Source organism: Heterodontus francisci, chromosome 17, assembly GCF_036365525.1.
Source record: "Heterodontus francisci isolate sHetFra1 chromosome 17, sHetFra1.hap1, whole genome shotgun sequence".
Classification (NCBI taxonomy): domain Eukaryota; kingdom Metazoa; phylum Chordata; class Chondrichthyes; order Heterodontiformes; family Heterodontidae; genus Heterodontus; species Heterodontus francisci.
The window spans coordinates 95,782,397-95,798,954 of NC_090387.1; positions in this window are offsets into that span (position 1 = coordinate 95,782,397).

Here is a 16,558-nt window from a genome sequence, read left to right on the forward strand (position 1 = left end):
AATGCTGTGACTGATTACTGAGGTCAGTGATACTCTCTGATCCTGCTATGCTGTAGCTGAGTAGCGAGTTTGGTGATTCTCTCTGATCCAGCAATGCTGTCATTGAGTACTGAGGTTAGTGATACTCTCAGATACAGCAATGCTGTCACTGAGTACTGAGGTTAGTGATACTCTCTGATCCAGCAATGCTGTCACTGAGTACTGAGCTTCGTGATACTCTCTGATCCTGCAATGCTGTCACTGAGTACTGAGGTTGGTGATACTCTCCGATCCAGCAATGCTGTCACTGAGTACTGATGTTAGTGAGACTCTCTGTTCCAGCAATGCTGTCACTGATTACTGAGGTTGGTGATACTCTCCGATCCAGCAATGCTGTCACTGAGTACTGAGGTTAGTGATACTCTCTGTTCCAGCAATGCTGTCACTGAGTACTGAGGTTAGTGATACTCTCTGTTCCAGCAATGCTGTCACTGAGTACTGAGGTTAGTGATGCTCTCTGTTCCAGCAATGCTGTCATTGAGTAGTGAGGTTCGTGATACTCTCTGATCCTGCAATGCTGTCACTGAGCACTGAGGTTAGTGATACTCTCTGATACAGCAATGCTGTCACTGAGTACGGATGTTAGTGATACTCTCTGATCCTGCAATGCTGTCACTGAGCACTGAGGTTAGTGATACTCAGTGATACAGCAATGCTGTCACTGAGTACGGATGTTAGTGATACTCACTGATCCTGCAATGCTGTCACTGAGCACTGAGCTTCGTGATACTCTCCGATCCAGCAATGCTGTCACTGAGTACTGAGGTTAGTGATACTCTCTGATCAAGCTATGCTGTCACTGAGTACTGAGGTTAGTGATACTCTCTGATGCAGCAATGCTGTCACTGAGTACTGAGGTTGGTGATACTCTCTGATGCAGCAATGCTGTCACTGAGTACTGAGCTTCTTGATACTCTCTGATCCAGCAATGCTGTCAATGAGTTCTGAGGTTAGTGATACTCTCTGATCCTGCAATGCTTTCACTGAGTACTGAGGTTAGTGATACTCTCTGATGCAGCAATGCTGTCACTGAGTACTGGGCTTCTTGATACTCTCTGATCCAGCAATGCTGTCAATGAGTACTGAGGTTAGTGATACTGTCTGATCCAGCAATGCTTTCACTGAGTACTGAGGTTAGTGATACTCTCTGATGCAGCAATGCTGTCACTGTATACTGAGGTTACTGATACTCTCTGATCCAGCAATGCTGTCACTGAGTACTGAGGTTAGTGATACTCTCTGATCCAGCAATGCTGTCAATGAGTACTGAGGTTAGTGATACTCTCTGATCCAGCAATGCTGTCAGTGAGTACTGAGGTTGGTGATACTCTCTGATGCAGCAATGCTGTCAATGAGTACTGAGGTTAGTGATACTCTCTGATCCAGCAATGCTTTCACTGAGTACTGAGGTTAGTGATACTCTCTGATGCAGCAATGCTGTCACTGGGTACTGAGGTTAGTGATACTCTCTGATCCTGCAATGCTGTCATTGAGTACTGAACTTCGTGATACTCACTGATCCTGCAATGCTGTCACTGAGTTCAGAGGTTGGTGATACTCTCTGATCCTGCAATGCTGTCACTGAGTACGAGGTTGGTGATTCTCTCCGATCCAGCAATGCTGTCACTGAGTACTGATGTTCGTGAGACTCTCTGTTCCAGCAATGCTGTCACTGATTACTGAGGTTGGTGATACTCTCCGATCCAGCAATGTGTCACTGAGTACTGATGTTAGTGAGACTCTCTGTTCCAGCAATGCTGTCACTGAGTACTGGGGTTAGTGATACTCTCTGATCCTGCAATGCTGTGACTGAGTAGTGAGTTTGGTGATTCTCTCTGACCCTGCAATGCTGTCACTGAGTACTGAGGTTAGTGACTCTCTCTTCCTGCAATGCTGTCACTGAGCACTGAGGTTCGTGATACTCTCTGATCCAGCAATGCTGTCACTGAGTACTGAGCTTCGTGATCCTCTCCGATCCAGCAATGTGTCACTGAGTACTGAGGTTTGTGATACTCTCTGTTCCAGCAATGCTGTCACTGAGTACTGAGGTTATTGATACTCTCTGATCCAGCCATGCTGTCATTGAGTACTGAGGTTAGTGATACTCTCTGATCTGCTATGCTGTGACTGAGTACTGAGGTTAGTGATACTCTCTGTTCCAGCAATACTGTCACTGAGTACTCAGGTTATTGATACTCTCTGATCCAGCAATGCTGTCGCTGAGTACTGAGGTTAGTGATACTCTCTGATCCAGCAATGCTGTCTCTGAGTACGGAGGTTTGTCATACTCTCTGATCCAGCAATGCTGTCATTGAGTACTGAGGTTTGTGATACTCTCTGATCCAACGATGCTGTCGCTGAGTTCTGTGGTTATTGATACTCCCCGATCCAGCAATGTGTCACTGAGTACTGAGGTTAGTGATACTCTCAGATCCAGCAATGCTGTCACTGAGTACTGAGGTTAGTGATACTCTCTGATTCAGCAATGCTGTCATTGAGTACTGAGGTTAGTGATACTCTCAGTTCCAGCAATGCAGTCACTGAGTACGGAGGTTAGTGATACTCCCTGATCCAGCAATGTGTCACTGAGTACTGAGGTTAGTGATACTGTCTGATCCAGAAATGCTTTCACTGAGTACTGAGGTTAGTGATACTCTCTGATGCAGCAATGCTGTCACTGTATACTGAGGTTAGTGATACTCTCTGATCCAGCAATGCTGTCACTGAGTACTGAGGTTAGTGATACTCTCTGATCCAGCAATGCTGTCAATGAGTACTGAGGTTAGTGATACTCTCTGATCCTGCAATGCTGTCATTGAGTACTGAACTTCGTGATACTCACTGATCCTGCAATGCTGTCACTGAGTTCAGAGGTTGGTGATACTCTCTGATCCTGCAATGCTGTCACTGAGTACGAGGTTGGTGATTCTCTCCGATCCAGCAATGCTGTCACTGAGTACAGATGTTCGTGAGACTCTCTGTTCCAGCAATGCTGTCACTGATTACTGAGGTTGGTGATACTCTCCGATCCAGCAATGTGTCACTGAGTACTGATGTTAGTGAGACTCTCTGTTCCAGCAATGCTGTCACTGAGTACTGGGGTTAGTGATACTCTCTGATGCAGCAATGCTGTCACTGGGTACTGAGGTTAGTGATACTCTCTGATCCTGCAATGCTGTCATTGAGTACTGAACTTCGTGATACTCACTGATCCTGCAATGCTGTCACTGAGTTCAGAGGTTGGTGATACTCTCTGATCCTGCAATGCTGTCACTGAGTACGAGGTTGGTGATTCTCTCCGATCCAGCAATGCTGTCACTGAGTACAGATGTTCGTGAGACTCTCTGTTCCAGCAATGCTGTCACTGATTACTGAGGTTGGTGATACTCTCCGATCCAGCAATGTGTCACTGAGTACTGATGTTAGTGAGACTCTCTGTTCCAGCAATGCTGTCACTGAGTACTGGGGTTAGTGATACTCTCTGATCCTGCAATGCTGTGACTGAGTAGTGAGTTTGGTGATTCTCTCTGACCCTGCAATGCTGTCACTGAGTACTGAGGTTAGTGACTCTCTCTTCCTGCAATGCTGTCACTGAGCACTGAGGTTCGTGATACTCTCTGATCCAGCAATGCTGTCACTGAGTACTGAGCTTCGTGATACTCTCCGATCCAGCAATGTGTCACTGAGTACTGAGGTTTGTGATACTCTCTGTTCCAGCAATGCTGTCACTGAGTACTGAGGTTATTGATACTCTCTGATCCAGCCATGCTGTCATTGAGTACTGAGGTTAGTGATACTCTCTGATCTGCTATGCTGTGACTGAGTACTGAGGTTAGTGATACTCTCTGTTCCAGCAATACTGTCACTGAGTACTCCGGTTATTGATACTCTCTGATCCAGCAATGCTGTCGCTGAGTACTGAGGTTAGTGATACTCTCTGATCCTGCAATGCTGTCTCTGAGTACGGAGGTTTGTCATACTCTCTGATCCAGCAATGCTGTCATTGAGTACTGAGGTTTGTGATACTCTCTGATCCAACGATGCTGTCGCTGAGTTCTGTGGTTATTGATACTCCCCGATCCAGCAATGTGTCACTGAGTACTGAGGTTAGTGATACTCTCAGATCCAGCAATGCTGTCACTGAGTACTGAGGTTAGTGATACTCTCTGATCTGCTATGCTGTGACTGAGTACTGAGGTTAGTGATACTCTCTGTTCCAGCAATACTGTCACTGAGTACTCAGGTTATTGATACTCTCTGATCCAGCAATGCTGTCGCTGAGTACTGAGGTTAGTGATACTCTCTGATCCAGCAATGCTGTCTCTGAGTACGGAGGTTTGTCATACTCTCTGATCCAGCAATGCTGTCATTGAGTACTGAGGTTTGTGATACTCTCTGATCCAACGATGCTGTCGCTGAGTTCTGTGGTTATTGATACTCCCCGATCCAGCAATGTGTCACTGAGTACTGAGGTTAGTGATACTCTCAGATCCAGCAATGCTGTCACTGAGTACTGAGGTTAGTGATACTCTCTGATTCAGCAATGCTGTCATTGAGTACTGAGGTTAGTGATACTCTCAGTTCCAGCAATGCAGTCACTGAGTACGGAGGTTAGTGATACTCCCTGATCCAGCAATGTGTCACTGAGTACTGAGGTTAGTGATACTGTCTGATCCAGAAATGCTTTCACTGAGTACTGAGGTTAGTGATACTCTCTGATGCAGCAATGCTGTCACTGTATACTGAGGTTAGTGATACTCTCTGATCCAGCAATGCTGTCACTGAGTACTGAGGTTAGTGATACTCTCTGATCCAGCAATGCTGTCAATGAGTACTGAGGTTAGTGATACTCTCTGATCCAGCAATGCTGTCAGTGAGTACTGAGGTTGGTGATACTCTCTGATGCAGCAATGCTGTCAATGAGTACTGAGGTTAGTGATACTCTCTGATCCAGCAATGCTTTCACTGAGTACTGAGGTTAGTGATACTCTCTGATGCAGCAATGCTGTCACTGGGTACTGAGGTTAGTGATACTCTCTGATCCTGCAATGCTGTCATTGAGTACTGAACTTCGTGATACTCACTGATCCTGCAATGCTGTCACTGAGTTCAGAGGTTGGTGATACTCTCTGATCCTGCAATGCTGTCACTGAGTACGAGGTTGGTGATTCTCTCCGATCCAGCAATGCTGTCACTGAGTACAGATGTTCGTGAGACTCTCTGTTCCAGCAATGCTGTCACTGATTACTGAGGTTGGTGATACTCTCCGATCCAGCAATGTGTCACTGAGTACTGATGTTAGTGAGACTCTCTGTTCCAGCAATGCTGTCACTGAGTACTGGGGTTAGTGATACTCTCTGATGCAGCAATGCTGTCACTGGGTACTGAGGTTAGTGATACTCTCTGATCCTGCAATGCTGTCATTGAGTACTGAACTTCGTGATACTCACTGATCCTGCAATGCTGTCACTGAGTTCAGAGGTTGGTGATACTCTCTGATCCTGCAATGCTGTCACTGAGTACGAGGTTGGTGATTCTCTCCGATCCAGCAATGCTGTCACTGAGTACAGATGTTCGTGAGACTCTCTGTTCCAGCAATGCTGTCACTGATTACTGAGGTTGGTGATACTCTCCGATCCAGCAATGTGTCACTGAGTACTGATGTTAGTGAGACTCTCTGTTCCAGCAATGCTGTCACTGAGTACTGGGGTTAGTGATACTCTCTGATCCTGCAATGCTGTGACTGAGTAGTGAGTTTGGTGATTCTCTCTGACCCTGCAATGCTGTCACTGAGTACTGAGGTTAGTGACTCTCTCTTCCTGCAATGCTGTCACTGAGCACTGAGGTTCGTGATACTCTCTGATCCAGCAATGCTGTCACTGAGTACTGAGCTTCGTGATACTCTCCGATCCAGCAATGTGTCACTGAGTACTGAGGTTTGTGATACTCTCTGTTCCAGCAATGCTGTCACTGAGTACTGAGGTTATTGATACTCTCTGATCCAGCCATGCTGTCATTGAGTACTGAGGTTAGTGATACTCTCTGATCTGCTATGCTGTGACTGAGTACTGAGGTTAGTGATACTCTCTGTTCCAGCAATACTGTCACTGAGTACTCCGGTTATTGATACTCTCTGATCCAGCAATGCTGTCGCTGAGTACTGAGGTTAGTGATACTCTCTGATCCTGCAATGCTGTCTCTGAGTACGGAGGTTTGTCATACTCTCTGATCCAGCAATGCTGTCATTGAGTACTGAGGTTTGTGATACTCTCTGATCCAACGATGCTGTCGCTGAGTTCTGTGGTTATTGATACTCCCCGATCCAGCAATGTGTCACTGAGTACTGAGGTTAGTGATACTCTCAGATCCAGCAATGCTGTCACTGAGTACTGAGGTTAGTGATACTCTCTGATTCAGCAATGCTCTCATTGAGTACTGAGGTTAGTGATACTCTCAGTTCCAGCAATGCAGTCACTGAGTACGGAGGTTAGTGATACTCCCTGATCCAGCAATGTGTCACTGAGTACTGAGGTTAGTGATACTCTCAGATCCAGCAATGCTGTCACTGAGTACTGATGTTAGTGAGACTCTCTGATCCAACGATGCTGTCGCTGAGTTCTGTGGTTATTGATACTCTCCGATCCAGCAATGTGTCACTGAGTACTGATGTTAGTGATAGTCTCTGTTCCCGCAATGCTGTCACTGAGTACTGAGGTTAGTGATACTCTCTGATCCTGCAATGCTGTCATTGAGTACTGAGCTTCGTGATAATCTCTGATCCTGCAATGCTGTCATTGAGTACTGATGTTAGTGAGACTCTCTGTTCCAGCAATGCTGTCACTGAGTACTGAGGTTAGTGATACTCTCTGATCCAGCAATGCTGTCACTGAGTACTGAAGTTAGTGATACTCTCTGATCCAGCAATGCTGTCACTGAGTACTGCATTTCGTGATACTCTCTGATCCAGCAATGCTGTCACTGAGTACTGAGGTTAGTGATACTCTCTGATCCTGCAATGCTGTCACTGAGTACTGAGGTTAGTGATACTCTCTGATCCAGCAATGCTGTCACTGAGTTCTGAGGTTAGTGATACTCTCTGATCCAGCAATGCTGTCGCTGAGTACTGAGGTTAGTGATACTCTCTGATCCAGCAATTCTGTCACTGAGTACTGAGGTTGGTGATACTCTCTGATCCAGCAATGCTGTCACTGAGTACTGAGGTTAGTGATACTCTCTGATCAAGCTATGCTGTCACTGAGAACTGAGGTTAGTGATACTCTCTGATGCAGCAATGCTGTCACTGAGTACTGAGGTTAGTGATACTCTCTGATCCAGCAATGCTGTCAATGAGTTCTGAGGTTAGTGATACTCTCTGATCCAGCAATGCTTTCACTGAGTACTGAGGTTAGTGATACTCTCTGATGCAGCAATGCTGTCACTGAGTACTGGGCTTCTTCATACTCTCTGATCCAGCAATGCTGTCAATGAGTACTGAGGTTAGTGATACTGTCTGATCCAGCAATGCTTTCACTGAGTACTGAGGTTAGTGATACTCTCTGATGCAGCAATGCTGTCACTGAATACTGAGGTTAGTGATACTCTCTGATCCAGCAATGCTGTCACTGAGTGCTGAGGTTAGTGATACTCTCTGATCCAGCAATGCTGTCAATGAGTACTGAGGTTAGTGATACTCTCTGTTCCAGCAATGCTGTCACTGAGTACTGAGGTTAGTGCTACTCTCTGATCGTGCAATGCTGTCGCTGAGTACTGAGGTTGGTGATACTCTCCGATCCAGCAATGTGTCACTGAGTACTGATGTTAGTGAGACTCTCTGATCCACCAATGCTGTCACTGAGTACTGAGGTTAGTCATACTCTCTGATCCTGCAATGCTGTCATTGAGTACTGAGGTTCGTGATACTCTCTGATCCTGCAATGCTGTCACTGAGCACTGAGGTTAGTGATACTCTCTGATCCAGCAATGCTGTCACTGAGTACGGAGGTTAGTGATACTCCCTGATCCTGCAATGCTGTCATTGAGCACTGAGGTTAGTGATACTCACTGATACAGCAATGCTGTCACTGAGTACTGAGGTTAGTGATACTCTCTGATGCAGCAATGCTGTCACTGAGTACTGAGGTTAGTGATACTCTCTGATCCAGCAATGCTGTCAATGAGTTCTGAGGTTAGTGATACTCTCTGATCCAGCAATGCTTTCACTGAGTACTGAGGTTAGTGATACTCTCTGATGCAGCAATGCTGTCACTGAGTACTGGGCTTCTTCATACTCTCTGATCCAGCAATGCTGTCAATGAGTACTGAGGTTAGTGATACTGTCTGATCCAGCAATGCTTTCACTGAGTACTGAGGTTAGTGATACTCTCTGATGCAGCAATGCTGTCACTGAATACTGAGGTTAGTGATACTCTCTGATCCAGCAATGCTGTCACTGAGTGCTGAGGTTAGTGATACTCTCTGATCCAGCAATGCTGTCAATGAGTACTGAGGTTAGTGATACTCTCTGTTCCAGCAATGCTGTCACTGAGTACTGAGGTTAGTGCTACTCTCTGATCGTGCAATGCTGTCGCTGAGTACTGAGGTTGGTGATACTCTCCGATCCAGCAATGTGTCACTGAGTACTGATGTTAGTGAGACTCTCTGATCCACCAATGCTGTCACTGAGTACTGAGGTTAGTCATACTCTCTGATCCTGCAATGCTGTCATTGAGTACTGAGGTTCGTGATACTCTCTGATCCTGCAATGCTGTCACTGAGCACTGAGGTTAGTGATACTCTCTGATCCAGCAATGCTGTCACTGAGTACGGAGGTTAGTGATACTCCCTGATCCTGCAATGCTGTCATTGAGCACTGAGGTTAGTGATACTCACTGATACAGCAATGCTGTCACTGAGTACTGAGGTTAGTGATACTCTCTGATCCTGCAATGCTGTCATTGAGTACTGAGGTTCGTGATACTCTCTGATCCTGCAATGCTGTCACTGAGCACTGAGGTTAGTGATACTCTCTGATACAGCAATGCTGTCACTGAGTACGGAGGTTAGTGATACTCTCTGATCCTGCATTGCTGTCACTGAGCACTGAGGTTAGTGATACTCACTGATACAGCAATGCTGTCACTGAGTACTGAGGTTAGTGATACTCTCTGATCCAGCAATGCTGTCACTGAGCACTGAGGTTAGTGACACTCTCTGATACAGCAATGCTGTCAATGAGTACTGAGGTTAGTGATATTCTCTGATCCAGCAATGCTGTCACTGAGTACAGAGGTTAGTGATACTCTCTGATCCAGCAATGCTGTCACTGAGTACTGAGCTTCGTGATACTCTCTGATCCTGCAATGCTGTCACTGAGTACTGAGGTTGGTGATACTCTACGATCCAGCAATGCTGTCACTGAGTACTGATGTTAGTGAGACTCTCTGTTCCAGCAATGCTGTCACGGATTACTGAGGTTGGTGATACTCTCCGATCCAGCAATGCTGTCACTGAGTACTGAGGTTAGTGATACTCTCTGTTCCAGCAATGCTGTCACTGAGTACTGAGGTTAGTGATACTCTCTGTTCCAGCAATGCTGTCACTGAGTACTGAGGTTAGTGATACTCTCTGTTCCAGCAATGCTGTCACTGAGTACTGAGGTTAGTGATACTCTCTGATCGTGCAATGCTGTCGCTGAGTACTGAGGTTGGTGATACTCTCCGATCCAGCAATGTGTCACTGAGTACTGATGTTAGTGAGACTCTCTGTTCCAGCAATGCTGTCACTGAGTACTGAGGTTAGTGATACTCTCTGATCCTGCAATGCTGTCATTGAGTACTGAGGTTCGTGATACTCTCTGATCCTGCAATGCTGTCACTGAGCACTGAGGTTAGTGATACTCTCTGATACAGCAATGCTGTCACTGAGTACGGAGGTTAGTGATACTCTCTGATCCTGCAATGCTGTCACTGAGCACTGAGGTTAGTGATACTCACTGATACAGCTATGCTGTCACTGAGTACTGAGGTTAGTGATACTCTCTGATCCTGCAATGCTGTCACTGAGCACTGAGCTTCGTGATACTCTCCGATCCAGCAATGCTGTCACTGAGTGCTGAGGTTAGTGATACTCTCTGATCAAGCTCTGCTGTCACTGAGTACTGAGGTTAGTGATACTCTCTGATGCAGCAATGCTGTCACTGAGTACTGAGGTTGGTGATACTCTCTGATGCAGCAATGCTGTCACTGAGTACTGGGCTTCTTGATACTCTCTGATCCAGCAATGCTGTCAATGAGTGCTGAGGTTAGTGATACTGTCTGATCCAGCAATGTTTTCACTGAGTACTGAGGTTAGTGATACTCTCTGATGCAGCAATGCTGTCACTGTATACTGAGGTTATTGATACTCTCTGATCCAGCAATGCTGTCAATGAGTACTGAGGTTAGTGATACTCTCTGATCCAGCAATGCTGTCAGTGAGTACTGAGGTTGGTGATACTCTCTGATGCAGCAATGCTGTCAATGAGTACTGAGGTTAGTGATACTCTCTGATCCAGCAATGCTTTCACTGAGTACTGAGGTTAGTGATACTCTCTGATGCAGCAATGCTGACACTGGGTACTGAGGTTAGTGATACTCTCTGATCCTGCAATGCTGTCATTGAGTACTGAGCTTCGTGATACTCTCTGATCCTGCAATGCTGTCACTGAGTACAGAGGTTGGTGATACTCTCTGATCCTGCAATGCTGTCACTGAGTACGAGGTTGGTGATACTCTCCGATCCAGCAATGCTGTCACTGAGTACTGATGTTAGTGAGACTCTCTGTTCCAGCAATGCTGTCTCTGATTACTGAGGTTGGTGATACTCTCCGATCCAGCAATGTGTTACTGAGTACTGATGTTAGTGAGACTCTCTGTTCCAGCAATGCTGTCACTGAGTACTGGGGTTAGTGATACTCTCTGATCCTGCAATGCTGTGACTGAGTAGTGAGTTTGGTGATTCTCTCTGACCCTGCAATGCTGTCACTGAGTACTGAGGTTAGTGACTCTCTCTTCCTGCAATGCTGTCACTGAGCACTGAGGTTCGTGATACTCTCTGATCCAGCAATGCTGTCACTGAGTACTGAGCTTCGTGATACTCTCCGATCCAGCAATGTGTCACTGAGTACTGAGGTTAGTGATACTCTCTGTTCCAGCAATGCTGTCACTGAGTACTGAGGTTATTGATACTCTCTGATCCAGCAATGCTGTCATTGAGTACTGAGGTTAGTGATACTCTCTGATCGGCTATGCTGTGACTGAGTACTGAGGTTAGTGATACTCTCTGTTCCAGCAATACTGTCACTGAGTACTGAGGTTATTGATACTCTCTGATCCAGCAATGCTGTCGCTGAGTACTGAGGTTAGTGATACTCTCTGATCCTCCAATGCTGTCTCTGAGTACGGAGGTTTGTCACACTCTCTGATCCAGCAATGCTGTCATTGAGTACTGAGGTTTGTGATACTCTCTGATCCAACGATGCTGTCGCTGAGTTCTGTGGTTATTGATACTCCCCGATCCAGCAATGTGTCACTGAGTACTGAGGTTAGTGATACTCTCTGATGCAGCAATGCTGTCACTGAGTACTGGGCTTCTTGATACTCTCTGATCCAGCAATGCTGTCAATGAGTACTGAGGTTAGTGATACTGTCTGATCCAGCAATGCTTTCACTGAGTACTGAGGCTAGTGATACTCTCTGATGCAGCAATGCTGTCACTGTATACTGAGGTTAGTGATACTCTCTGATCCAGCAATGCTGTCACTGGGTACTGAGGTTAGTGATACTCTCTGATCCTGCAATGCTGTCATTGAGTACTGAGCTTCGTGATACTCTCTGATCCTGCAATGCTGTCACTGAGTACTGTGGTTAGTGATACTCTCTGATCCTGCAATGCTGTCACTGAGTACTGAGGTTAGTGATACTCTCTGATCCAGCAATGCTGTCACTGAGTTCTGAGGTTAGTGATACTCTCTGATCCAGCAATGCTGTCGCTGAGTACTGAGGTTAGTGATACTCTCTGATCCAGCAATTCTGTCACTGAGTACTGAGGTTGGTGATACTCTCTGATCCAGCAATGCTGTCACTGAGTACTGAGGTTAGTGATACTCTCTGATCAAGCTATGCTGTCACTGAGTACGGAGGTTAGTGATACTCCCTGATCCTGCAATGCTGTCACTGAGCACTGAGGTTAGTGATACTCACTGATACAGCAATGCTGTCACTGAGTACTGAGGTTAGTGATACTCTCTGATCCTGCAATGCTGTCATTGAGTACTGAGGTTCGTGATACTCTCTGATCCTGCAATGCTGTCACTGAGCACTGAGGTTAGTGATACTCTCTGATACAGCAATGCTGTCACTGAGTACGGAGGTTAGTGATACTCTCTGATCCTGCAATGCTGTCACTGAGCACTGAGGTTAGTGATACTCACTGATACAGCAATGCTGTCACTGAGTACTGAGGTTAGTGATACTCTCTGATCCAGCAATGCTGTCACTGAGCACTGAGGTTAGTGACACTCTCTGATACAGCAATGCTGTCAATGAGTACTGAGGTTAGTGATATTCTCTGATCCAGCAATGCTGTCACTGAGTACAGAGGTTAGTGATACTCTCTGATCCAGCAATGCTGTCACTGAGTACTGAGCTTCGTGATACTCTCTGATCCTGCAATGCTGTCACTGAGTACTGAGGTTGGTGATACTCTACGATCCAGCAATGCTGTCACTGAGTACTGATGTTAGTGAGACTCTCTGTTCCAGCAATGCTGTCACTGATTACTGAGGTTGGTGATACTCTCCGATCCAGCAATACTGTCACTGAGTACTGAGGTTAGTGATACTCTCTGTTCCAGCAATGCTGTCACTGAGTACTGAGGTTAGTGATACTCTCTGTTCCAGCAATGCTGTCACTGAGTACTGAGGTTAGTGATACTCTCTGTTCCAGCAATGCTGTCACTGAGTACTGAGGTTAGTGATACTCTCTGATCTTGCAATGCTGTCGCTGAGTACTGAGGTTGGTGATACTCTCCGATCCAGCAATGTGTCACTGAGTACTGATGTTAGTGAGACTCTCTGTTCCAGCAATGCTGTCACTGAGTACTGAGGTTAGTGATACTCTCTGATCCTGCAATGCTGTCATTGAGTACTGAGGTTCGTGATACTCTCTGATCCTGCAATGCTGTCACTGAGCACTGAGGTTAGTGATACTCTCTGATACAGCAATGCTGTCACTGAGTACGGAGGTTAGTGATACTCTCTGATCCTGCAATGCTGTCACTGAGCACTGAGGTTAGTGATACTCACTGATACAGCAATGCTGTCACTGAGTACTGAGGTTAGTGATACTCTCTGATCCTGCAATGCTGTCACTGAGTACTGAGGTTAGTGATACTCTCTGATCCTGCAATGCTGTCACTGAGTACTGAGGTTAGTGATACTCTCTGATCCTGCAATGCTGTCACTGAGTACTGAGGTTAGTGATACTCTCTGATCCAGCAATGCTGTCACTGAGTACTGAAGTTAGGGATACTCTCTGATGCAGCAATGCTGTCACTGAGTACTGAGCTTCTTGATACTCTCTGATCCAGCAATGCTGTCAATGAGTTCTGAGGTTAGTGATACTCTCTGATCCAGCAATGCTTTCACTGAGTACTGAGGTTAGTGATACTCTCTGATGCAGCAATGCTGTCACTGAGTACTGAGCTTCTTGATACTCTCTGATCCAGCAATGCTGTCAATGAGTACTGAGGTTAGTGATACTGTCTGATCCAGCAATGCTTTCACTGAGTACTGAGGTTAGTGATACTCTCTGATGCAGCAATGCTGTCACTGAATACTGATGTTAGTGATACTCTCTGATCCAGCAATGCTGTCACTGAGTACTGAGGTTAGTGATACTCTCTGATCCAGCAATGCTGTCAATGAGTACTGAGGTTAGTGATACTCTCTGATCCAGCAATGCTGTCAGTGAGTACTGAGGTTGGTGATACTCTCTGATGCAGCAATGCTGTCAATGAGTACTGAGGTTAGTGATACTCTCTGATCCAGCAATGCTTTAACTGAGTACTGAGGTTAGTGATACTCTCTGATGCAGCAATGCTGTCACTGGGTACTGAGGTTAGTGATACTCTCTGATCCTGCAATGCTGTCACTGAGTGCGAGGTTGGTGATACGCTCTGATCCAGCAATGCTGTCACTGAGTACTGATGTTAGTGAGACTCTCTGTTCCAGCAATGCTGTCACTGAGCACTGAGGTTCGTGATACTCTCTGATCCAGCAATGCTGTCAATGAGTACTGAGGTTAGTGATACTGTCTGATCCAGCAATGCTTTCACTGAGTACAGAGGTTAGTGATACTCTCTGATGCAGCAATGCTGTCACTGAATACTGATGTTAGTGATACTCTCTGATCCAGCAATGCTGTCACTGAGTACTGAGCTTCGTGATACTCTCCGATCCAGCAATGCTGTCACTGAGTACTGAGGTTAGTGATACTCTCTGATCAAGCTATGCGGTCACTGAGTACTGAGGTTAGTGATACTCTCTGATGCAGCAATGCTGTCACTGAGTACTGAGGTTGGTGATACTCTCTGATGCAGCAATGCTGTCACTGAGTACTGAGCTTCTTGATACTCTCTGATCCAGCAATGCTGTCAATGAGTTCTGAGGTTAGTGATACTCTCTGATCCAGCAATGCTTTCACTGAGTACTAAGGTTAGTGATACTCTCTGATGCAGCAATGCTGTCACTGAGTACTGGGCTTCTTGATACTCTCTGATCCAGCAATGCTGTCAATGAGTACTGAGGTTAGTGATACTCTCTGATCCAGCAATGCTTTCACTGAGTACTGAGGTTAGTGATACTCTCTGATGCAGCAATGCTGTCACTGGGTACTGAGGTTAGTGATACTCCCTGATCCTGCAATGCTGTAATTGAGTACTGAGATTCGTGATACTCTCTGATCCTGCAATGCTGTCACTGAGTACAGAGGGTGGTGATACTCTCTGATCCTGCAATGCTGTCACTGAGTACGAGGTTGGTGATACTCTCCGATCCAGCAATGCTGTCACTGAGTACTGATGTTAGTGAGACTCTCTTTTCCAGCAATGCTGTCACTGATTACTGAGGTTGGTGATACACTCCGATCCTGCAATGCTGTGACTGAGTAGTGAGTTTGGTGATTCTCTCTGACCCTGCAATGCTGTCACTGAGTACTGAGGTTAGTGACTCTCTCTTCCTGCAATGCTGTCACTGAGCACTGAGGTTCGTGATACTCTCTGATCCAGCAATGCTGTCACTGAGTACTGAGCTTCGTGATACTCTCCGATCCAGCAATGTGTCACTGAGTACTGAGGTTAGTGATACTGTCTGATCCAGCAATGCTTTCACTGAGTACTGAGGTTAGTGATACTCTCTGATGCAGCAATGCTGTCACTGAATACTGATGTTAGTGATACTCTCTGATCCAGCAATGCTGTCACTGAGTACTGAGGTTAGTGATACTCTCTGATCCAGCAATGCTGTCAATGAGTACTGAGGTTAGTGATACTCTCTGATCCAGCAATGCTGTCAGTGAGTACTGAGGTTGGTGATACTCTCTGATGCAGCAATGCTGTCAATGAGTACTGAGGTTAGTGATACTCTCTGATCCAGCAATGCTTTCACTGAGTACTGAGGTTAGTGATACTCTCTGATGCAGCAATGCAGTCACTGGGTACTGAGGTTAGTGATACTCTCTGATCCTGCAATGCTGTCACTGAGTACGAGGTTGGTGATACGCTCTGATCCAGCAATGCTGTCACTGATTACTGATGTTAGTGAGACTCTCTGTTCCAGCAATGCTGTCACTGAGCACTGAGGTTCGTGATACTCTCTGATCCAGCAATGCTGTCACTGAGTACTGAGCTTCGTGATACTCTCCGATCCAGCAATGCTGTCACTGAGTACTGAGGTTAGTGATACTCTCTGATCAAGCTATGCTGTCACTGAGTACTGAGGTTAGTGATACTCTCTGATGCAGCAATGCTGTCACTGAGTACTGAGGTTGGTGATACTCTCTGATGCAGCAATGCTGTCACTGAGTACTGAGCTTCTTGATACTCTCTGATCCAGCAATGCTGTCAATGAGTTCTGAGGTTAGTGATACTCTCTGATCCAGCAATGCTTTCACTGAGTACTAAGGTTAGTGATACTCTCTGATGCAGCAATGCTGTCACTGAGTACTGGGCTTCTTGATACTCTCTGATCCAGCAATGCTGTCAATGAGTACTGAGGTTAGTGATACTCTCTGATCCAGCAATGCTTTCACTGAGTACTGAGGTTAGTGATACTCTCTGATGCAGCAATGCTGTCACTGGGTACTGAGGTTAGTGATACTCCCAGATCCTGCAATGCTGTAATTGAGTACTGAGCTTCGTGATACTCTCTGATCCTGCAATGCTGTCACTGAGTACAGAGGTTGGTGATACTCTCTGATCCTGC